The sequence below is a fragment of the Lepus europaeus genome, chromosome 10 (assembly GCF_033115175.1).
Source record: "Lepus europaeus isolate LE1 chromosome 10, mLepTim1.pri, whole genome shotgun sequence".
NCBI lineage: Eukaryota > Metazoa > Chordata > Mammalia > Lagomorpha > Leporidae > Lepus > Lepus europaeus.
Window position 1 is genome coordinate 61,446,048 of NC_084836.1, and position 25,913 is coordinate 61,471,960.

Consider the following 25,913-nt stretch of genomic DNA (forward strand, 5'->3'; position numbering starts at 1 on the left):
CTTGACATGAAAAAAGAAACGAGTAAGAGCATGTCAGCATACTAAAGAAACAAACTGAAATTGTACTTTTTAGAAAATAAAACCTTAATTTAAAAGATAAATTCATTCAAAATGTTCATGACTTCAATATAATGGAAATTCAATTTTTTCATCCAATTAGCAAAAAAGGATAGTAAATATACTAAAAAAAAATGAAGCAAATTGTTTTTGCCTAGAAGCATAATAAATCAGAACCAAACTCTGTCACACGTTAGTCACTGAGAACATCAATCTGTACAATGACTCTGCTGTCAACTTCAGGTTTGAGACTTAATCATCTCAAGAGTAAAAAAGCCAAGAGTCATATTTTCCACAAGAGACATTGGGTATATATATTCATGCTATTACCCTCATAAATTCTTTGATAAATTGCTTGAAGGTCAATTGACAATGAAATAATAGAAATTTTAAATCTTGGACAGATTATGTGAAGGCAAATTTCATGAACAGTCACCATGTATTGTCATTTGCTTCTATATACAGAACCACTAGGAAAAATGAGCTAGCCTGCAAAAACATGTAATACTGAAGTATACTTAAGAACAAACATGATATATCAGGCAGAAGCACTGAATAACATGAGAATATCTGCCCTCAGGTCATATTTTCTAAAGGGCATTTTTAAAATTTTATATCAAAAGAAGCATAAATCATTAATGTATAATTCCCATACAAATTTATTATATCATAGATGATATTTGTTCAGATCAGGGATGATTGCAAATTCGGCCCAAATGATTCCTCCTCTTTCTATCTATTTAAATATACCTTTTGCATTTACTTTGGGGATTTACCATGTGACCTGTGTCTATCCGTCTTCTCAGGATCTCATAACAAAGTATCGTACCCTAGGTGACTTAAACAATGGAAATTTATTTTCTTGCAGAGCTTGAGGCTAAAAGTCTGAGATCTGGGTACCAGCATGGTTGTGTAAGGGCTCTTTTTCATGTTCATGTGAGAAACACTAAGCTCTTTAGTGTCTCTTCATATGGGGGCATTGTCCTCATGACCTACTCCCCTCCTGAAGACACCGTTTCCAAATACCATCATATTGGGTGTTTGAGATTTTAGTGGCTATTGAATGAGATAATAGCAAACATGAAACACGTTGGTACTTGGAAACTATTTGTGCATTTAAGCCTGTCTTCTCTTGCCAGAATCAAGGGTCTATTTGAACTCTTGTCACTGACACTTTATAAAGGAACTCAAGATAGGCTGCTGGATAATGAGAGACATGAGGTTGCCTTCCCTTACTGCACCTGTTGATCCAAACTCACTCAGTTAACAGTATGACGACTGGTTGCTGAGGATAAGCCCCACTCCTCTTTGGGACAGTTATAACTAAGTCATTATTTCAGAAGTCCCAGATGCTTCAGTGTGTATTAATATGATCTATCTTCCACACCACTGCATTCAGGCCAGTCTTTGAAACCTGAATGCCAACTGTATAGTCTTCCCAAATGTAACCCAATCTTGGGAGCATGATTTCTGTCTTGACTGCTGGTTTCATCCCAGTTCTCAATGGACTGGTGTCCTGACCTAAAGTCTTGTCTTTCTTATTAGAACATAAACCCTTTGTTAAATCTGCCACCATCTTCCTCTTTCTACCCTTATCACCTAATGCCTCTTACTTTAGTGAGTTAATAGCACTGCACAGGATTCTGCCTTAACCTAAACAAAACTTTGAGTACTAGCAACAAATATAACACTAATTCCATGATAATAAATATCAGCATGGTTCAGATTTCTGCTACACTCTCTCTCTCTAGTGGAACCTTTCAAATATCAATGAGGCAGATGTTTGGTCTAGTGATGAAGACCCTGGTGGGGTTGCCCACAACCCATATCTACGAGCCTGAGTTTGAGTCCTAGCTCCACACCTGATCCTAGCTTCCTGTTAATACATCCCTTGGGAGGCAACAAGTCATGGTTTAAATGGTTGGGTTCCTGCCAGTCACATTGGAGACATGGATTGTGTTCCCAGCTCTTGGCTTTAGCCCAGCCCACTGCCATTCATTTCAGCCATTCAGGGAGTAAACCAACAGATGGGAGTACTCTCTCGGGCATGTGTGGGCATGCTCGCTCCTCTCAAATAAATAAATGAATTAAAATATAAAAAGAAAACAAATGTCAACACTGGTTATATATATCCAAAGCTCCATGGACATTGCAGATATGTACTACCAGTAATCTCGAACTGTTCTGTTATCAAAGTTCTGCCAGAGGAAGTATCCCTCACTGTATTATTTAATTCAAAAACAACTCCTGCATCACGGAAGTTCAGTGGGATAGCAACAGAGATATAATTATGGGAAAAGATGAAGGCTGTGCTTTCACAGAGTATACATTTTTTTTGGAAATAACAAATAAGGACAAGATTATAGTTCTATGTGGCAGTTTTTCTCTTCTGAACAACTGAAAATAGCAAATTATTTTAGTGGCTACTTTCTTTTTTTTTTTTTGCTTAAAGATTTTATTTATTTATTTGAGAGGTAGAGTTACAGACAGTGAGAGGGAGAGACAGAGAAAAAGGTCCTCTGTCTGCTGGTTTACTCCCCAAACAGCCGCAACAGTCAGAGCTGGGCCAATCTAAAAGCCAGGAGCCAGGAGCTTTTTGAGGGTCTCCCACATGGGTGCAGGTGCCCACGTGTTTGTGCCATCTTCCACTGCTTTTCCAGGCCATAACAGAGAGCTGGATCTGAAGAGAAGCTGCTGGTACTAGAACCAGTGGTCATATGGGATGCTCGTGCCGCAGGCAGAGGATTAACCTGCCACAGCGCCGGCCCCAGTGGCTACTTTCTTAGTTCTCATAATGTCACATTAATATAAGACACCTCGGCCGGCGCCGTGGCTCAGTAGGCAAATCCCCCACCTTGCGGCGATGGCACACCAGGTTCTAGTCCCGGTCGGGGCGCCGGATTCTGTCCTGGTTGCCCCTCTTCCAGGCCAGCTCTCTGCTATGGCCCGGGAGTGCAGTGGAGGATGGCCCATGGGAGACCAGGAGAAGCACCTGGCTCCTGGCTTTGGATCAGCGCGGTGCGCTGGCCACAGCGCGCCGGCGGCAGCAGGCATTGGAGGGTGAACCAACGGCAAAAGAAGACCTTTCTCCCTGTCTCTCTCTCACTATCCACTCTGCCTGTCAAAAATAAAAATATATATATATATATATGACACCTCATTGCACAGGAGCAAAGTTAATCCAATATATACAACAGATGCCTTAGACACCTTAGGCCATAATTTTCTCATCAAACTAAAGAAAACGAGTCTATAGTCATAACTACTGTATAAGGCTGGATAACTAAACCAGCCTGAGTGGACCATAAACACATTCTGGTCAAGTTTTAAATGAAGAGTATAATGAAGCCAAATGACAAGAAAAGCGTAACATGAGCCAACAAGAGTGTGCAGGAACGTGAAACACTTTGTGGGAAAACCAGTTTATGGGCAGGCACTTGGTGCAGCAGTGAGGATGCCACCTGCGACTCCAGCACTCCAAGTCAGTGTCTGAGTCTGAGTCCTGGCTCTGCTTTCAATTCCAGCTTCCTGCTAGCTCATGCTTTGGGAAACAGAAGGTGATGGCTCACGATTTTGATATCTCATGTGGGAGACATAGACTGAGTTCTCAGCTCTTGCCTGTGGCCTGGCTTAAGCCCAGATGGAATGAACCAGTGGATGAAACAGTCCTCTCGCTCTCTCTCTCTCAAATGAAACGAAAATAAAATTTTTTTAAAATAATAAAAAATAAGACTTTTGGTACAAATATTTTTTGAAATTCAGGAGTAGCTTTTACACAATGCACTTTTTCCATGAAATATCTGAAGACCCTTCATATTTGCAAAAGTACCTGGCAAGAGATGATGAAATCCTTGAAGAACTAACAGATAAAATCAATGCTCTTTTCCAGTTAGACAGCCAGTGATGCTCCAATGAATCCCAGAAAAGTCAACTGAAGTCACTTAGAAAAACTGAAACAGAGAATGAAACACATGGATTTATCTTTTACAAAGCTGTTCTGGTACTAAGTCCAAGGTTTTAAATAAGAAATAAGTATTGCGATTTTTTTCATCGTTGCCAGTGTCTTCACGGGTTATGACGTCATTACTACTCATATGGTTTATAGTGATTCCAAGGAGAAGAAAATGTGCTAATTACATATTAATGTAAAATATTTTATTGCTAGCAAAAATTAAATATATTAAGGATTACCAATAGACCTCCCTCCAAAAAAAAAAAAAAAAATCCAGCAGCTTGTTTAATCTACAAGTGAAACATTGATTCAACTTAGAAAGTTAGGGCTTAACTTTGTTGAAGATCATGGGATTCTCACCTTCAGTATTTATTCTGTCTCTGTTGCTGACACGGCCTTACTGGTATAATTCAGAACTAGACTCAGAAACAACCAAATCTATTTGCCAATTACTTTGTCAGAAAGAACAGCTCAGTATTAATCATGCCAAAACCAACTCATCATTTTTTGCAAATGTTCTTTTACACCCATGTGTAAAATGCTAAACATTCTATCCATCAGGTTAGATTCATTATATGTGGGAGCATTATGTCGCAAAATCATCCTGATATGCTTACTACACTGCTCAAAATTCAAAATTTTCTAAGAGCCTTGTAAATTATTTTACTATGGAGATAATAGAAATGGAAACTTCTGCCTATAAAATATCTCAAGTCAAAGTCACTCTTTTATGCTTTATAGTGTAGGATTTCATGGCTGCATTAAAGCTTTGGTTCGAATAGCTGACTAGATCCAAAAGTGAATTTCAACTGAAGCCCTTGGACTAATATAAAGTGTACTTGCAGAACTCTCTTGGTAAGGATATAAATAAAACTCTCTGATTTTCATGTGGGAATGTCATCTTTGCATCCCACACAATTGGAATTCAAAGCAGATCCATTGTAGTGTGTGATAGGCAATATGGAACTGTCAACCACTTCCTATTTATTTGCTATCAATCCTATGCCAAAGTAAGCCAACACATCAAGATACGTCGAAAATTTGGATAAAACTCCTCTGCTGCAAGCACACGGTGCTCAAAATAAAATCTGAAAAGAAAACCAAATTAAAGAACTAACCAAAATGACAATAAAATGACAACAAAAACAATAAACAACCCCACTGCCCAGAAAGAGATCAGCGGCACTACAGTGAAACAACGTGCCAGCTGGCCTCAGGGTCTGCAGTACTCAGTGAGACAGAAGTTCATGATCGACGTGGCAGGGGGGACTGCAAGTACTCCATGGAAGATGGGAGATGAGAAAGTCCGTCTCTCTGACGAAAGCCTAGTGCTGCTCTGGGTCTGCTTCCCACATTCTCAACCCCTCCTGAAGGGAGGAAGCAAAAAAGAACCTGCTGCCCAACTACCTGCTGCCCAACTACCTGCACAATGAAACTTTCTTTACAGTACAGCCAAGGGGACACAGGCAGAAGAACTTTGCAACAAAACTGTATGAAGCTAGCCCAGGGCTGAAAGCCTTGATTTCCAAATCTTCCAAGAGGGACAGGATGCAGAGCAATGGAAACTCTTCAGAGCTTCAAGCTGGGTCTAGGTTATTTTACTATCATCCACGTCTCTCTCAGGTATATGCATTCGTACAAGAGAAGAAATGTGAAGTAATGATTATAACAGCACAGTATATAAGAGTTGAAAACAGAACCCTTTTAAACATACATCAATAGGAGAATGAAGTGCACCTGATCATAGAATGTAATATACAGGAGTTAAAGTGAATGAGCTACAGCTTTATGCCAGCCGTGTCATTTTAAATGTATTATGGAACAAATGAAGTATGTACCTTTTTAAAAGGACTAATTCAGAATGATACCAATATATGAGGTCTGCTAACTCTTATACCATCATAAAACACTATATAGTAACAGTATAAAATCACACAAGAAGAATGGCAAACCTCAAATTCAGGAATAGAGATGCAGGTAGAGAGAAGATCTATAGAGGGACCTCTTGCTTGGATTCCCATGAATTTCACAAGCGGCTGAAAAGATTTCTGAAAATTTTATACGAGCAAAAACACTGCCAGCCTTCCTAAAAAGACCTGAGATAGGGGCACAGAGATTTGGCATGGCACGTACGATGCACTTGAGATGCCTGCACCCCTACCAGAGCACCTAGGTTCAAGTCCCAGCTCTGTTTCTAACTCCAGTTTTCTGCCAGTGTGTACTCTGGGAGGCTCAAGGATTTGGGCCTCTGCCTCTCACCCAGGAGATCCAAACCAACTTCCAGGATCATGTATTTCGCCTGCTCCAAGCGGGCCCAGCTATTGTTTGCAATTAGGAATGAACCAGCAAGATGTGAGATGTTTGTCTGTTTCCATCTGTCTCTCTGTATTTCAAATAAAATAAAAACAATCTTGTTTTGCCTTTTTTAGGAAACAAATGAAAGGAGTATGAAATGAAAGAATGGCTCTGAGGGAAGAACTATGGTTACAGAAGGTTTGGGTAATGGGCCCTCTGTTCAAAATGCAGGGCCACCTCTGTGGTTTTCAGGGCTAGGGCCACCACCCAGGCTGAGCGGCACAGTTGGTGCCCAGGGCTACAGAGGCCCAGCAGGCCCAGAAGACAGAGCACAGAAGTACCAGAATTATTTTCAAGCCTTACAACCTAATGGAATTTGTCCTGAGAAGTTGTGAGCCTGCTATGTACCATCTTTTTGTCCCTCTAATCTGTCCCTTTTGGAATCAGAATGTCTTTTCTGTATCTATCCCACCATGGTACCTTGAAAGTAGAGGAATTGTGTTCTAAGTTTCACAAATCCAAAGATGGAGAGAAATTTTTCCCCATACTGGACTATATCCCAAGTCTCTCACCCATAACCAATTTGCATAGAATTTGGACTCATAAGGGCCAGTGCTGTGGTGCAGTAGGTTAACCCTCTGCCTGTGGCACCGGCATCCCATATGGGCGCCGGTTCATGTCTCAGCTGCCCCACTTCCAATCCAGCTCCCTGCTAATGGCCCAGGAAAGCAGTAGAAGATGGCCCAAGCGCTTGGGCTCCTATACCCACTTGCAAGACTTGGAAGAAGCTCCTGGCTCCTGGCTACGGATCGACCCTGCTCCAGCTCTTGCTGCCATTTGGGGAGTTAACCAGCAGATGGAAGACCTCTCTGTCTGTAACTCTGCCTCTCAAATAAATAAATTAATTTAAAAAAAAAAAAAGAATTTAAACTTACAGTCATGTCAGGAAACTTCAGGATACCGGGATCAGTTGGATGCATTTTGCACACACTTAAATTTCAGAAGTCAGAAATCAGTTAACTATGGATTAAATTGTGCCTCTCAAAGGAAAAAAAAAGTATTTTGAAGCCTTACTACCGGTCATTAACTCAAAACATGAAGCACAGAGTGGGTGGCAGGTGAAGATGGAGGCAGAGCCTACAGTGACACTGCCACACACCCAGGGAAGCTTGCTTGGGTCAACCACAAGCTGCAAGAAGCAAGGAAGATGTCTCCACCAGATCTCAAGATTTCAGTTTTCCAGGCTCCAAAACGGAAAGAGAAACAAATTCTGTTGCTTAAAGCCACCCAGTTGGTGGTACTTTACTATGGCAGGACTAGAAAGTGCTGGATAAAGATTTACGATCTATCAGGTCCTTTTCTTATACATAGTGACATGATTCTTAGACTAATCAAGTGAGAAAAGCATTATCTTTACTGTCATAGCCCCATTTGTAGCTCATTTAAGCAGTGGCTCCCCAAAGTTGCATGATTTACCCATGATTTGCAAAGTATGGTAACTGTGCTACTGAGACTTTCAATACTACGTTGTGTTCTCCAGCACTCCCACCCTTCCTAGTGCTGGTGGCATAGCTACCTTCCGCATGTCTCCCTTTTAGATAAAGTGTGTGGGTCTATGTATGCGCTAACATTGATGGATAACTGCCAAAAAGCCTTGGTGAACTGTTTAGCAATCCATGAAGGATATCTAATGAAGAGCTAAAGGAACAAACTTTTGCTAGTAATTTGTCTTTTCAATAGGAAATTAAAAAGTAAGTGAACATCCAAGGGCCACAGAGAATTAAAACAGCACTTAGTTATTAACAGGTGCAAGCCAACTTCTGAATATGAATATCTAAGACTAAAAGATGAATTGTAGAATCTACTAAAATATAAGAAATACGAATATACCCAACTTAAAAAACAGTAATGATTGTTAGGATCTCACATACATTTTTGATCATGTTAAATAACTGTTTTATATTTAGGTTGTATATGAATATTTCAAGTTTAAAATAATGTTTTTAATTCAAATACTTTGATTCTACACATATTTAAAATTTCCTTAAATATGAAACATTAGAATACTTAATGATCAAATTATGAATCCGTCAGCATAGCTTTAGTGTGTAACTGAAAGACATCTGGCAAAACCCTCTCCTCTAGCCTTGAGAAATTCCTTTTGTAACAGAACTGAAATTTATCTAAACAAATCCAAATACAGACACAAAGGTGAGACTGTATAGAGAAAACTGATGACACAAATCTACCAAACCTAGGAATAAAGCATGACTTCCTTTTCAAATACAGCATGAATATTGACTTAAGAAACCATTAACTCTATTTGTCATCCAGTAAATAGAGACTTTGCTTCCAGTCTAGCACTCCTACTGACTGATGTTACTTTTTCTCTCTGTTCCTCATTTACAAAATGTAATCATCTCCACCTTTAGTACCACAAAAACATTTAGCTTTTAATGTTTACTTGTCTTTGTTCTTTGAATATAAATCCAAACCAAACAAGTTTGCTTGTTTCTGCATACTTGCTGGATAAAGATAGCAATGCCCAGGTACTTTAGAAAGAACCCAAACTCTGTATATAAAATTATCTAAACGGTGACTTCAGTGACCTAAGCAATAAACATGTATCTCTTTGTGAATTCAATGCAGAAAATGATTACTCTACGAATGTATAGAAAAGATGTTATTATGTTTAAAAGCCATATTTGTAGACTGTAAAGTTTAGTGTATAATTTCTTTAATTACATCTACATCGTACAGATAATATCACCTGAAATATAAACATAGAATAACTTCATAAATATGCCATCATACCATGCCAAATGTTTGGGGCTCAAATAATCTAAGTCCCAAAATAAAATCTAACATTTTACTGTTTTTTTTTTCAGAAAATTACATAGAGAATTTATAAAATATACTGATTTAGATATGAAAAATGAGGATATTTTATATAACACTGAGTACAAATAAAATGTTAGTGATTAAAGATTCAGTTTCATTTTTAAAATTTCAGTGTCAAAGAAAACTTTAAAAATTGTCCTCACTGAGACCCAGTAGACTAGGTAATGTACTGTATTATTTGAAATCATTGTGATTATAGATCTTTCAGCCAGTAAAATTAAGAACTACAATAGTTAGTTTATAAAAACATTTGAAAATCTCAATTCCATGATACCAGTACAAGCACAGAGTTCCTCATTAGCCTATATTCAGTACTCTTCAAAAATGAAATCTTTTTCATCAGCTGACATTTATAGAGCTTTTCATTGCTCTTTCAATAAACTTGAACACAAAATCAAGTGATGCAAAAGGAATAAAAATTAAAACCACATATCTACCTTCTAAAGTATAGCCAATGCGGGTACAATTCGTGTAATTTTAAAGTTACCTGAAAAGAGAGAGAATCCGAGTTTGCCACTTTCTCAGGGCTCAGAGCTGAGAACAGAGGCAATTGATTATTAACTTGTAGCCAGAAGCAAGCTTGCACACAAGTCTCCAGAGATTCTCTGCTTTGCCCTTTCCTCTCTCTTCTCTCAAATGGGGGAAAGGTAGCCCTCCTCTCTTCTGGAAGATCTTGTTTTGACATGCACAATTAGTTCATACTTTTCAGCATGTAAAGTCAGCTTGGCTTAAATTATATCCTGGGTCAAAGAAGGTGACCAAGTCTGCCAGTATGAACTGCTAAATTTAATCTCCTGATTCTCTGATGTTGATGTAGCCATATTTTCAAGTGCATTTTTCCATCATGTGAGTTAATATCATGTCTAGAACACACTGCAGAAGTACTATGCTATGCACATTAACATCAGTGAATCTTCACCAATCTGAGGCCAGAAAACTCTGTAAATTATGAATAATAATGAAGAAGCCAAGGTCATGTGTTGACTCCCTGGAAAGCCAGACGGTTTCATTCCTTTGCCTGATCACACATTATGTTAAGCTGTTCTGAAAATTCATGCTCTTTGTCACAAAGGGTCCCCAACCTAAGGAAGTGAGAGTGATTCTGATGGTAGCACAGCTGTGCATCTTGGTAGCTGAAGAAACTACAGTAACCTTTGGAGAAACAATGAGCTATCCATTATTATTGAAAGTTCTGTATATTCCAGGATGGCATTTTGCCACAAAATTTACACCTACTAACCTCACTCTAAAACATGTAAGATACACTAATATGATCAACACTTGAAGTATGGGGGCACTGAAGCTCAGAATTTTGATTATCTATGTCAGGTCACAGAGCTAGAAAATACTGGGTCCTGGGTTCCAGTTCTAATTTATCTGGATCCATGCCCCAAGTATCTCTCCATGATGAGCAAGCCAGCCTCCATGTAATCACTGGGTGAGGGGCATCTGACTTCCCATGGGAAAAATGCAATCATTTAGATCTGACATTCAAGCAATAACCAAGCTCAAGATAGACTTGCCAAGGATTTTAATAGGATGCATTCTAAATATAAATCATGGTTACAATAACCAGGTAAAAACATAAGTACCCTCCAAAAATTTCCTCTAATTATTTTAAGACTTATTTAATTGAAAGGCAGGGTGAACAGCAGAGAGAGAAAAATTTCTTCCATTCACTGGATCACTCCCTAAATGGCCATAAAAGCCAGGGCTGAGTTAGGCAAAAGCCAAGAGCCGGGAACTCCATCCAGGTATTCCATATAGGAGGCAGGGGCCAAAGTACTCAAGCCATCTGCGGCCTTCCCAGACACACTAGCAGAAAACTGAACCCAAAGCACAAAGTAGCCAGGAGCAGCAGCTCAGCCTACTGTGCGACAACACCATCCCTTTCTCTATTTAATAAAACAAAGTAAATGCATTTGCATAATATGTGGGGTGGGTATTGTGGAACAGTGATTAAGCCATTGCTTGAGACACCTGTATTCCCACATCAGAGTGCCTGGGGTCGAGTGCTAGCTCCTCCTCTTCCAATCCAGCTCCTTGCTATTGTGCATTCTGGGAGGCAACAGATGCTGGCTCAGGTTTTTGGGCCCCTGCCAGCCACATGGGAGAAAATGAGGAGGAGCTGACTCCTGGACCTGGCTTGGCCCAGCCCTGGCTCTTGTGAGGAACTGGGGAGTGAATCAGCCGATGAGGACTTCTCTCTGTCTCTGTCTCTCTCTGAAAGTCTGCCTCTCACATAAATCAAACTAAAAAACAGAAGATATGTGGTATGTTTCTATGTCTTCTAAAGCTTCATGTTTCAAAACGAATATGAAATAAAGGCACAGAAAACCTTACCTCACACAAAATTAGACATACACAGAGGTTTTAATGCAGTGAACGAACTGCACTACAGGTGTTAGAACTATGCAGTGTCTATAATGGACAAGCGAAAAACAGAGGGCATCTTCACCGAGAACTCCTCCAATGCATCTTTGTCCCAACAAAGCAGGGCACTCATCTTGCGTCCAAGGGCAAAACCGCAACATTACAACAAATTTAGTTTAGAGATCTTAATTGGTTTCACTTTTTATTCTAGACCCAAGCAACATTTCATTCCTGAAACAGAATGAATGTTCTGGTGGGCTGAGCAGAAGAGGTCAGTTTTTTAAACAGAAAAAGATTGAAAAAAGAAAAAAAAAAAAAAAAGAAGAAGAAGAAAACCACACTCTCTGTAAGATGGGGACAAGGTACAGAACAACAGGAAGATAACTGATTGGTTCATGTCAAGTTACTCCAGGTTACTGTTCTGTGTAAAGATTAAGGTAAGAGGGAACTTACTACCATGCCAACACAAACTGGCCTGTTTGGCGATTTGGTTATTTCTGTCTCCTGATTTCTCAGAAGGCCATATAAAGAGTTTGGTTTTCCCTTGGTGATGTGGAACTTTAGCCTGAGTGACTCCATTTTGATTTTTTGGCTAAAGCTGTTGGGGCTTGTGGAGGAACTTAGTCCAAAACAATAACATCCTGTAATTTTTAATGTAACGGTTCAACATACCTATTTGGGTAAAATTACTGATGTAATACAAATGATTGATTAACTAAAATAATTTATTTTGTAATCCACAGGTATACCTCAAAATTGTTTTTTTAAAGGATAGAAGAATAAAATTTCCATGACTTATTATTATTATTATTATTATTGACACGCAGAGTTAGACAGTGAGAGAGAGAGATAGAGAGAAAGGTCTTCCTTCCGTTGGTTCATCCCCCAAATGGCCACCACGGCCGGCATGCTGCGCTGGTCCAAAGCCAGGAGCCAGGTGCTTCTTCCTGGTCTCCCTTGGGGTGCAGGGTCCAAGCACTTGGGCCCTCTTCCACTGCCTTCCTGGGCCACAGCAGAGAGCTGGCCTGGAAGAGGGGCAACTGGGACAGAATCCAGTGCCCCGACCAGGACTAGAACCCCCAGTGCCCACGCCGCAGGCAGAGGATTAGCCTACTGAGCCACGGCGCTGACCGACTTATTTTGTTTTACTAACTGCTTTAACATAATGAAAACATGACAGGAGGTGCCGGTGCCGTGGCTCACTTGGTTAATCCTCCACCTGCGGTGCCGGCACCCCATATGGGCGCCAGGTTCTAGTCCTGGTTGCTCCTCTTCCAGGCCAGCTCTCTGCTGTGGCCCGGGATGGCAGTGGAGGATGGCCCACATGCTTGGGTCCCGTACCCGCATGGGAGACCAGGAAGAAGCACCTGGCTCCTGGCTTAGGATAGGCACAGCGCCGGCCGTGGTGGCCATTAGGGGAGTGAACCAATGGAAGGAAGACCTTTCTCTCTGTCTCTCTCTCTCACTGTCTATAAGTCTACCTGTCAAATAAAAAAAAAATGACAGGAAAATTAGTTTTATCAAAGAAATGATTATTAACTTTATTAAGTAAATATGCTACTAATTAGACCACAAATGCTAACCTTTAAAATCGCTGGTAAGTATAATTAATTTTTTATTTAGTGTTATTATAAGAAGTTCCAAAGCTAAACAAGAATAGAAATATAAAAATGCACTTAAGTTTGACATGTAAAAATTATGCTATAAAGAAAATAACTTTATAACATAAAATATATAAGGATTTGAATTGGCAAGCCTGTGGATAATTCCTTTTGTACTTATTTTGTATTATTTTTGTTATTGTTGTTTCAATATTAAATCCTTAAAAACCTACTATCCACTGATAGAAACAGTGACCTGTTAAATTTACAGAGCATGTCACAAAAACCTCAGATTACAAATTGCATATTTGCTTTCTAGATGTGGAATTCACGTTTCTTTGCATATTACTACTAATAAATTATTTAACACTTTACATAAATATTTTTAACAGATCTACCAAGAATTCAATTTTACCTACAAAAGCAAATTATGGATTAGTGTTTGTTAAAAAAAAGGCAGCAACAACAAATTATATGTGCAATTTTTGTCACCCTTGAAATCATAGCAAGACTTTCAAGAATTTGACTCATTTCTTTTTAGAAGAAATATATCTTAAGTAAAGCACATATAAATAGGGTTATTTAAGCTGAACAACTGCATCCTGTGGTATAGGAGACAACCACAGACAGCTGCGTTTGCTCCAATGCAAACAGACCCGTTCACATAGCCCTGGGGAGAAAATGGCTGAAGGTGACTAACCTTTGCCAAGGTGACACATTCTCAAGGGTAGCACCACAAATAGGATCATGTGAAGAATGTTTTCAACCCCAGCTTCCAAAGGTCCTCAGGAACATGGGGGCAAGAGAGAGGGGGCTGGTAGTCTTAGGAGGAAACTCCGCTGAACAGCACGTGTGCTCTTGGAACAGGTTATTAATTTCCACGTTTGAAACATGACAGTGAGTTCTTGGCAAAAGATTTGTTTGTAATGTTATTCCCAAGTTTCCTGCAGCATTTGCACATCTCCCTTGTGAGATTTCGATGTTTTTGCATTATGACTCAGGAGTAAAAACAAATCAAATGTGCAAAATTCTGGTTTTTCAACTGAATCAAAAGTGCAAGAAAGTTTAAAGAACAGAATGCATAAGTATACATTTTTGATGGGAAACAGTAGTAAATTAGAGGATACAAAAATCAAATGTCTCAGAAACATGACTGAATCTTCTAGAATTCACTGCTTTTCTCAACTGAATGAAAATTTTTTTCTTTCCTATTCTTTTTTTTAACTTTTATTTAATGAATATAAATTTCCAAAGTACAGCTTATGCAAGGACAAGCACATGTTGACCAAGATAAAAACCAACCTACTCAAGAACAAAGAATTGACATTTATTTGGTGGTTAAATAAGATTGCAATTCAGGAGACACTGAATTCAAGCAGTCTTGAAGATAGGTTCTGAGATTCTACAAAACAGAGACTGTTTTGTAGCTTTATTAATAACATCTCTTGTTTGTCAAGACTTGTGATTGAGGGACTGGGCATTTGGCTTGGTGGTTAAGCTCGGGGTTGGGAATCCCTGCAATCCCATATAGGAGTGTCTAGGTCCAACAACTGCCTCTGACTCCTGACTCCAGCTTCCTGCTAACACAGACTGTGGTAATCACCCAGGTACAACTTAAGTATTTGAGTCCCTACCATCTTTGTGGTAGCCCTGAGTTGAATTCTGGGTACCCGGCTGTGGTCCAGCCCAGTCCCAGTCACTACAGGCATTGGGGGAAGGGACTAGCAGATGAAAGCTCTCTTTCTTTCTTCTCTCCTTGAAGTGAATTTTTCTTTAATTTCTTATTAAAGAATTATGAACGGTACAGCAAGGGTTTGCAAGAGAGGAGCACAGTCTTGGCAAGCAAGAGGGATGACTTCATGAACTGTTACAAAGACTGATGAAGTTTGATACAGAACTGCAGTTCAGCCCAGTTCAGAAAGTCAGCACATACTCAGGTGGGTATGTGAAGACAGCTAAGTTCAAAAGTTCAGCTCAGAAATTCACTGTGGTTGTACTTCAGTTCAAAAGTTTAGCCCTGCATGCGTCTGAGACCTGCCTAACAAGGGCCTCCCAACTCCATTTTGAGTGCCTGAACCAATACTACTCCACTTTAAAGAACGGGGCCATCAAAGAAGGAGATACCTTTCTCTGAAGGGAGGAGAGAACTTCCACTTTGACTGTGACCCTATCGGAATAAGATCAAAGTCAGCGAACCCTAAAGGCTTCCATAGCCCTGGCAACTCATGACTAGAGCCTAGGGAGATTACTGACGCCATGAACAGGAGTGTCAAATTGTTAAGTCAGCAACAGGAGTCACTGTGTACTTACATCCCATGTGGGATCTGTCCTTAATGTGTTGTCTAATGTGCAGTGATGCTATAACTAGTACTGAAACAGTATTTTTACACTTTGTGTTTCTGCGTGGGTACAAACTGATGAGATCTTTACTAATTATATACTGAATCGATCTTCTGTATATAAAGATAATTGGAAATAAAAAAAAAACCTGGTGTTAAATTGGAAACGGCATAGAAAATTAATTAATTTTTAAAAAATATTATGTAGGATCTCTGCCTTTAATGTGCTGTACACTCTTATTTAATGCTATAACTAGTATTCCAACAGTATTTTTTTTTTTCACTTTGTGTTGCTATATGGGGGCAAACTGTTGAAATCTTTACCTAATATACACTAAACTGATCTTTTGTATATAAAGAGAATTGAAAATGAATCATGATGTGATTAGAAGGGGAGAGGGAGCGGGAAAGGGGAGGGTTGCGGGTGGGAGGGAAGTTTTGGGAGGGGGAAGCCATTGTAACCCATAAGCTGTACTTTGGAAATTTATATTCATTAAATAAAAGTTTAATAAAAAAAAATACTACTCCACTTTGATTATATTCCTTGAAGACAATAACCTTCATGTTCATTAAGCCATAGTGGCTCTGATTGATTTTCTGAATTCTAGAATTATAATGGAGATCAAAATGAGCATATAGGAGAAAACATTCTAAGCTTATTACCTGAGTTAATTACACCCCAGTTATAATTTTTTCTTTTTTAAAACTTGATAAGGATGAAAGAAAAAAAAGTGGTCAAAATTGCACCTTACAATAATTCCTTTAAATCTTTAATACACCACAGGAAAATATGATGGATGGGGAGGAGTGACCCTACACACAAATCACTACTGATATGGGGGAAACAGGCAGGAAGATTAGGTATGAATAGATAAGATGGAAGATTTCTTACAATATCTGCACTGCCCTGCACTGTCTTACATGTCTCCACTCCCTTACCTATCAATCCAGTATGCCCATTTTCCAAGGATACACTTGTGTCTCATCCAGGACCTGGAAGGAGGCAATGGTATCATGGCCATACAGAAGCTAAACTCCACGTGGAGGGCCCATGAAATTCCCAGATGACGCTTGCACACTAAAATCCACCCAAACTTCACACCCCTACCCCTTAATGTAGATTGGTACAGGTGGAAGTAGCTCCTTGTTCCTTTTGGTTTCCCGCCCTTGCTGTTGTCTTCTCTGTCCTCCTCCCATGCTCTCTCCAGATAGGCAACCCCCTGGCCCACTCATGCCAGGTATCTCTCTTTGAAAAGTTGCTCTTGCTTGTGCACCTTAGTTATGTCTCTGCTTTGAATTCATATTTCAGTATAGGCAAGAACTTGGAATAAAAACCGAGATACACATTCCCATAACACTACGTTAAGGGATTCCTCCTTCTTGCTGACAACAGCAGCTCACTAATGGAGCAGGATATTGGAAGGTTGACTTGAGTTCTAGGAATATTTAGGATGCTTTCTTCCTTGTCTGTTATCCAGTCAATAGTTATTCAGCCAATAAAAGAAACATGCAGAGAGAGAAAAGGCTTTTAAAATATCTTCCTAGCTCAGAATATTTGATTTGACTTAGCACCCTGCAATCACTCACAGCATACACCGTGGTCTCACAGCTCTCTATTAAATTCATCAACACTCTGCTAGTGATTTAGCACAAATCCCAGAGTCATGTTTCCCGCTCTCTACCACAGAATCAATCCTTATAGATTCCACTTCCTTAAGGACTCAAATCCAATTCCTTTCTGAGATTCCAACATGCTCCATGTAACTTCAATACATTAAGTAGTCTCCCAATTGTTATCCTAGCAACCAACTCTACTCACATTCCACAAACATCTACCCATCACCCTATCCCTCATTTAAACCACACAGGAATACCAAGGGATCCCTTATAAAACATATTGTCATTAAGTATGTAGGATCTATGTATTGCTACAACCAATACTATGTAGGTGTTGCAATGTGCTTTGGCTTTCTACCACCATTTGTAAAATAAGAAGCCAGTATTTATATCCTGGTTTTAAAAATACTACAAAGGTATTACTGATCAACAAGACATCAGTAAGTGGAGTTTAAGACAACATTAAATCTACTGGCTCAGCCACAGAATATGGAATATGGCATTCTTCCCTACATCAAAACAATCTTAAGTAAAGCTTAGTGAGGGGCCAACATTATGGCAGAGAGAATCTACCCTTCTCATCCAGCACCCTGTTAATGTGCCTGGAAAAGCAGATGAAGATGATCCAAGTGTTTGGACTCCTACCACCCCCTTGGGAGACCCAGATGAAATCTCAGATGAAATGAGCTAGCCCCAGCCATGGTGGCCTTTTGGGAAGAGAACCAGCAAATGGAAGATCTCTCTCTTTGTCTCTCTCAAGTATAAAACTTTCACAGGAAAACATCAGGGAATAACAACAGGAAAAGTTACATGGCAAAGATAGTTTCCAGGAGTCAATTAGTAGGGGCCAGCACTGTGGCACAGTGGGTTAACCTTCTGGCCCAAGCGCCAGCATCCCATATGGGCGCGGGTTCGAGTCCCAGCTGCTCCACTTCCAATCCAGCTCTCTGCTATGGCCCTGGAAAGCAGTAGAAGATGGCCCAAGTCCTTGGGCCCCTGCACCCATGTGGGAGATCCGGAAGAAGCTCCTGGCTCCTGGCTTTGAATCTGCTCAGCTCTGGCTGTTTCGGCCAATTGGGGAGTGAGCCATTGGATGGAAGACCTCTCTCTCCTCTTCTCTCTGGGTAACTCTGACTTTCAAATAAATAAATCTTTAAAAAAAGGAGAAATTTACTGCCCTAGAATTAGATAAAGTCCAATGACTTCAATGCTTTTACTCCTGTCAGTTGTCTCTGTGTGGAAGTGACTTTCTTGGTGTCCTCCTAGGTAGCAGAAAGAGGACATGGAACAGGGTTGTGGTACATCCAGCCCACTGGCCATACAAGACCCATGAAATCATTTGGTATGGTCTTATCAAGGCAGCAACAGGTGAGACTCCAAATTCAATAAATCTATGTAGCAGGCTAATTTTTAACTTCATAATGTTGTATGGCCCACTAATGATGTTATAGATATCCAAATGGTCCTTGGCAGAAAAAAGATCTCTACCCTCCTTGACTGGCCCAGTGACATTGCTAGCTTCCTCTCTAGGCTTCATTCCCCTGGGAAATCAGCTATTTTTTACTAGGGTGTAGCATTAACTCCTTGCTGCCTTTCTTCAATCTATTCTTTAATAATTACTTAAAAGAAAATGGCACTTGATTGATGTTAGAAGACTTCTTACTCTGCTTCTTACATTGAACAAATCACCTAACTCTGAGTCTCCAGCTTCTCACCTACATTCTGGCTACACATTCTGTTACACAAACACTTCCTTTTTAAAAGAATACTTGAGTCATTTCACATCTGATTTCTGGATTCAAAAGGAAAATATGTGCAAGCCTGATGCAGCCATGTCCACACTCGGTCTTTCTCTGGGTATGCTGTCTTACAGAGGAGAGGAGACACATTCTGGTTTGGGCTACACAGTGTGATAATTTTACTAGGGCACACTGTATTACTATAAAGGGAAAGCCATAGTTTGAAAAATAAGTTCGAATGAAAAATTCCATTTGACCATACAGTCAAGTCACATCTCTAGTGAAACCTGATGAAGATTAAACAACAGTTAGGGGTTAGCTGTATCTATGTTTCCTTCTGTTTAATTAATTAGTTTAGTGAGTAATCAGGATACCAGAGCCATCATGTTATGAGTGGTAGGAATGCCTGGATAAATAAAAAGTTTCTCTTTTTCTCAAGTAGTTTCTCTCCCAAGGTTTGATTGGTTCATTAGTGGCTAACAAGCCAGAATTATGAAAGCCATATAGAGGTATAAAGTGTTATTAGAGTTATATACTGTAGAACTTCATGTGACTTAACTCATTGCCATCAGAATTAACCTATACTACAGCTAAGTGCCCAAATCATACAACTACCTGCTCCAGACATCTGCTGCTACACCATGAAGTTGTTAAGCAATGTTAGGATTTGATTTCCAGGTCACTATTACAGACAAGCTCCTCTGAATTCAGAATCATTGTAATCAGTATTATCCAGGTTTTCCATGGAAACATTAGCAAACATGACTGATTGACTCACAACAGGAATGCTCAATTCATGATTTCTGGGCCAGGCTCTGAATGGAGAAGACTAAAAATTTAACTTTTTTTTTTTTCCTAGTTTTGCCAAAGTGTAGCAGTCCAGCCTGAAAGAAGATTCCTAATTATTGGCCTATTAGCATCACTATCAACCCACGGAATTCACAGTCTATGCAGAAAGAAATGAGGACACAGGGAGTGCATTAGGGGAACTTTAAGTACAGAGAATACAACTGAGCCTGTTCAGCTTCCGTCCCTACCAATGTCTTCACACTGTTTCAAGGGAGAGAAGCACACACACTAGACATGGCAAGGTATTTGATAGGTATTTAGTGGGCAACTTCCTCTAACTCACTGCAGTGATGTTTCTGGTTGTTGTTGCTATAGTTCAAATGGTTCCTGTTTTTTTCTATCCTGTAATCTATTGACTTAAAGTCAAAGCAGAAGCAAGAATGAGTGATATCCTGTGTAGGTTTAGTGTTCTAAAAGTTGTCCACGGTCACCCAAAGTTCTACATACATGTATTCCCAGATAGATAAGTCCTCTGGGGAAAGCCCTCTGAATTTTGTGATTTCTTTTAACTGTTTCCAGGCCAATGAGAGTAAACTGAGTGAGAAGTAGGATTATAAAATAAAAATAGAAGGAAGTAACAGAAGGGCACCACAAAGATGCCAGATATAATTTAAGGAAAAACAGAAATCTCACTTAACTGAAAGCACACAGGGTGATTTTCAGTGTTTGTTTCTTAAACACCCAATAAGGCCTGCGATTCAGTAGTTAAGAAGCCAATTTAAAGAAGTAGCATTCCTTGTATTTCAGGTATCTTTATAAATACTGTGTTTTGTTTTGCTTGCCCTCCTCCTATAGAAAACCTAGGGAGTCAAAAGACAGGCACAGACAAGCTGTTCCCTAAGAGCAGTGCACAGTTTGAAGCTGGATATGAAACCATGGCATACTGCTATTTGCCTTTTTGTGTAGGTAGCTAGAATGAGTAAGTAGATCTTCCATGCCCAATTCTACTAGAAGAATCTATGCTAGGGGCCTGTGTCGTGGCTCACTTGGTTAATCCTCCGCCTGCGGCGACGGCATCCCATGGGGGTGCCAGGTTCTAGTCCTGGTTGCTCTTCTTCCACTCCAGCTCTCTGCTGTGACCCGGGAAGGCAGTGGAAGGAGGGCCCAAGTGCTTGGGCACCTGCACCCGAATGGGAGACCAGAAGGAAGCACCTGGCTCCTGGCTTCGGATCGGCGCAGCGCTGGCCGTAGCAGCCATTTGGGGGGTGAACCAAAGGAAGGAAGATCTTTCTCTCGTGTCTCTCTCTCTCTATCTGTCAAATAATAATTAAAAAAAAATTTAAAAAAAGAAGAATCTATGCTGTTTCAGTGACCCTCCACTCTGCTGGGAAAGCCTTGAATAGGCATCATTTATCTATTGATACTGGGAGTTGTGCAAGACATGTTGGCTGAATTGAGTATGTATTGTGCCTTCAAACATGGCTACTGTGGTGAAGGTCTAAAATGTTGACCAAATAAGTGTTTCTACCAGGTCTAAAGAAGAAACCCCATAGTCAGACCAGAGCACAAGGCATCAAGAGGTAGCAATTTCTATTGTCTAAGAGACACCTCTCTTAACAAAATGTCTTTTTGGGTGGGCATTTGACAGAGCAATTAATATGCAGCTTGGGATATCCACACCCCACACTGGAGTGTTCGTTTCAGTCTCAGCTCCACTACCAATTTTAGCTTCCTGCTATTGTGCACCCTGGGAGGCAACAAGTGATGGTCAAGTGGAAGATGCTTTCCCCAGCCACATCTTTCAAATAAACAAAATAATTTTTAAAACTCTTTAAAAACTCAATATTCAAACTAGGTTTTTCTCACTTTCAAAATATTTTTTTATCTAGGACTTCTTTTTACAGTGTGCTGTACACTTTTCCTAGTATCAGAAAGTTTGCATGCTTAAACAGTAACATTAAAACACTGAGATTCACAACGTAAGAAAGATAAAATAGGCCGGCGCCGCGGCTCACTAGGCTAATCCTCCGCCTTGTGGCACCGGCACACCGGGTTCTAGTCCCGGTTGGGGCACCAGATTCTGTCCCGGTTGCCCCTCTTCCAGGCCAGCTCTCTGCTGTGGCCCGGGAAGGCAGTGGAGGATGGCCCAAGTCCTTGGGCCCTGCACCCCATGGGAGACCAGGAGAAGCACCTGGCTCCTGGCTTCATATCAGCACCGTGCGCTGGCCGCAGCAGCCATTGGGGGGGGTAAACCAACGGAAAAAGGAAGACCTTTCTCTCTGACTCTCTCTCTCACTGTCCACTCTACCTGTCAAAACACACACACACACACACACCAGAAAGCTAAAATAGGTAAGTGAATTCAATAAAATGAATTATTATAGACTAATGTAAAATTTGCTTCATCTACATATTTGTGACAATGAACAAATACAAAGAAGAGTTATTTAAAAGTACAAAATACCCTTATAAATTAAGTGAAATAACAAATTATGAAATTGATAGAATTTAGTTGCATTTAAAATACCTCTATATTGGGAGGAGAGAACTTCCACTTTGATTATGGTCTGGTCTAAATAAGGTCAGAGTTTGTGAACTCAAGAGGCTTCCATAGCCTTGGCAGCTCATGACAAAAGCCTTGGGTGGGCCGGCGCCACGGCTCACTAGGCTAATCCTCTGTCTGCGGGGCTGGCACCCCGGGTTCTAGTCCTGGTCAGGGCGCCGGATTCTGTCCCGGGTCTATCTAGCTCTCTGCTGTTGCTGGGGAAGGCAGTGGAGGATGGCCCATGTCCTTGGGCCCTGCACCCGCATGGAAGACCAGGAGGAAGCACTTGGCTCCTGGCTTTGGATCGGCGCAGCACGCCGGCTGTAGAGGCCATTTGGGGGTGAACCAACAGAAACGGAAGGAAGACCTTTCTCTCTATCTTTATCTCACTGTCTAACTCTGCCTGTTAAAAAACAAAAAACAAAAAAAAAACAGGAGTCGCTGTGCACTTACTCCCCATTTAGGATCTCTGTCCTTACTATATGAATTAACAGTTAAAAGTAGTCTTCAAACAGTACTTTATACTTTGTGTGTCTGTGGGGTACAAACTGTTGTAATCTTGACTCAGTATAGAGCTGATCTTCTGTACATTAAGATAATTGAAAATGAATCTTAATGAAGAATGGGATGGGAGAGGGAGTAGGAGATGGGATGGTTGCAGGTGAGAGGGTGGTTATAGAGGGAAAAACCACTATAATCCAAAAGTCATACTTTTGAAATTTATATTTATTAAATAAAAGTTTAAAAAAGAAAATACCTCTATATCAGAAGCATTAACCCTCAAAGTTTTAGACACTATCCTATTTGTAACTGAAAAAACAGAGTAAGTCTAGAAGATACAGTATTTAAGGAAGAAATAATAATAATAGCTAACATCCTCATAACATGCCAAATTCTGTGATGAATACATAATGTGAATCAACACAGTTAACCCTCAAAACAGCACTAGAAGGTGGATACTTTTTGTTGTCTTCATTTTACAAATGAGAAAAAAGTGATGCTCTGACAGATTTTAATTAGTAAGCATCAGAGTCTATAGTCCAAGCTCTTAATAATGAAGAGGCAGGAACAAACTGGTTCCCTTAGTAAACCATGCATTCAGTAAGAGCCATTTGATATATTGCAACTTATCTCAACAATCATTCTTTTAGTACAGAATAAAAATGCAATCAAAGGAACAAATTAAAAATGCATTCACACAGAGGGCCAGTGCCATGGCGTAGTGGGTAATGCCACTGCCTGCACTGCCAGCATCCCATACGGGCACCAGTTTGAGTCCCAGCTACTCCACTTCCGATCGAGCTCTCTGCTATGGCCTGGGAAAGCAGTAGAACATGGCCCAAGTCTTTGGGGCCCTGAACCCGCGTGGGAGACCCAGAAGAAGCTCCTGGCTTTGGATCAGCTCAGCTCCAGCTGTTTCGGCCATTTGGGGAGTGAACCAGAGGATGGAAGATCTCTCTCTCTCTCTCTGCCTCTGCCTCTCTGTAACGGTCTTTCAAATGAATAAATATTTTTAAAAAATGCATTCACATTAAGATCCTCCACCTCCATAAGCAGCATGATGACATAAAATAACTAGATGAACTAAAAAAGCTCTCCACGCCAAGGGGTACTCACAAGGAAGCTCTCTTGGCACAAAGAATCCTAAAGTCCTTTGGTTTCCAAGATCCCCTGGTCTAAGGCTTCAAAGGAAAGCATTGTCCCTTAAAAGTGACTCCTATTAGGAAAGAACAGAGTATCCACTTAAATATTGAGATGCATGATTTAAAAATGAAAAAGGTATCCAACTTTATTGCATTAGCTGAAATTGTGATTTTCCCTCCTTCAAACTCTAAGGTTTTACTTAAAGCCTCCTCTACATTTGGATAGAGTATTTGTTAAATTAGTTAACACCATCAACAATTCCATGCTGTAACAATGGTATCTGCCTTTATTTGTCCCCGCCTTTTCCTTTTTCCTTTTTTTCTTTTTTTTTTTCTGTCTTAAGTCAAATTTCCCCAAATACAGAGGAGTTTCTAAAAAACATTAAAGAGATTCATTTAATCTAGAGTCATTGGGTTTTAAAGCAATAACTTGTTATTAACTTCTGTGTGATGTTTCCTCCACTTTCAGCAGGATAATGTATGTGTGCACACACTTGAAATTTTTAAATACATTAAAACTATATTTATATTAAATTTATTGTATTTTGTTTATTTGTTTGAAAGGCAGAGTTACAGAGAGAGAGTGAGCAATAGAGATCTTGATAGGTCTTCCATCTGCTGGTTCACTCCCCAAATTGCTGTAACAGCCAGGGCATGTGGTTTAGGTGGTAGGGAACCAAGCACTTGGACCATCTTTTGCTGTTTTGCCGGGCACATTACCAGCGAGCTGGATCAGATGTGAAGTAGCTGGGGCAGTGGCTTAACCCATTGCACCACAACACCAGCTCCTACATTGAATTTATTAATTAAATTTGAAGTAATATTTCATTAAGATGTCTAAAAATTAATGAGAAACACTATAAAAAGATGATCAAAATTGGACCACCATGTGTACTTTGATTATATGGGCCTTGTCATAAATTTTTGACTTTGCTATCCAATTCCTTTTTATGAAAAAGAAAAATATGCATATGGTTGTATCTACCCCAAAATTATGATCATTAGTTAAGGCAGATAACATTTTTAAGATACCTACTACAGTATTCAGCAACAAAAGTTACTATTAATAATAATTATTATTTATAGTTGCTACTTAGGATGGTGAACAAATATTAGTTTATGTAGTTAAAACATATTGGATTCCTGCTAATTACCATCTGAAAAATAAGAGAATTATTAAAGTACACAGTCATGATAATTATTTTATTATAAAACCAATATAACCAACCTTCAGATATAATAAAAAATCAGATTATTTTGTAGTAGCTCAGTGCTACACAAATACATTTCACATAAGCAAGGACAAAGAGGAAGAACAGAGGTAATACGAGGTCGTTTAGATAGTGTTTGGAATGTTACCTCATTTGACAAGAGAACATTGTAGTCTAAAATGGAAGGAATTTCAGACTGACAATCTGTTTACTGTGTAAGTTCCAAGACTAAAATAAGCAAGGTATTTACATATAATTTTCTCCATTTAAAAATATGATCAATTCTATCTGCAAATAAGCTTCTTATACAGGTAATTAACTTGATTTGAATTTAGAATCAATATTAAAATATTTCACAAGATTAATGGTATTATTATTCCACAATATATAAGATGTGTACTGTAAACATTTTTAAAGACAAAACATCTTATTATAACTAACTTTCTTGCTTCAGTAACTCATACTGAAATGTCAAATACTGAATTTATTTTAAAGATGTCGAAACATATTAGTTCTATTTGCTAAAACCCACTTTTTTTCTGTGTAATTATCTTCTTTAAAAGTGGGTGGGAGGGAAGTTATGGAGGGGGGGAAGCCATTGTAATCCATAAGCTATACTTTGGGAATTTATATTCATTAAATAAAAGTTAAAAAAAAAAAGCAACAATTCGCATCTTGATATACATATGAAATAAAATTACATTACTAATACTTGGGAATGATGAGATAGGAAGTTCCCTTTTTATTTTCTTTTTTTGTCAACAACTTATTCTAATGATGTGAGTTTAAAAATTCCATTTCCCCTACAACATTAGAACAACAAAGTTAATTTTAATTTCTGAGGTTTTATC

The 25,913-nt window shown here is 39.5% G+C and overlaps 1 protein-coding gene across 4 annotated transcripts in view; it reads right to left on the reverse strand.

Annotated features, from left to right (window-relative positions):
- SLC16A7 (solute carrier family 16 member 7) overlaps positions 1 to 25,913 on the reverse strand; it is a 193,410-nt gene that overhangs the window by 113,896 nt on the left and 53,601 nt on the right. For 2 of the 4 annotated variants that reach the window (XM_062203322.1, XM_062203320.1), the window contains one exon: positions 3,887 to 4,007. The gene's annotated coding sequence lies outside the window, so the exon portion shown is untranslated. Of the gene's footprint in view, positions 1 to 3,886; positions 4,008 to 23,825; positions 23,926 to 25,913 lie in introns of all 4 variants that reach the window. The other 2 variants (XM_062203321.1, XM_062203323.1) reach the window with 2 other exon arrangements.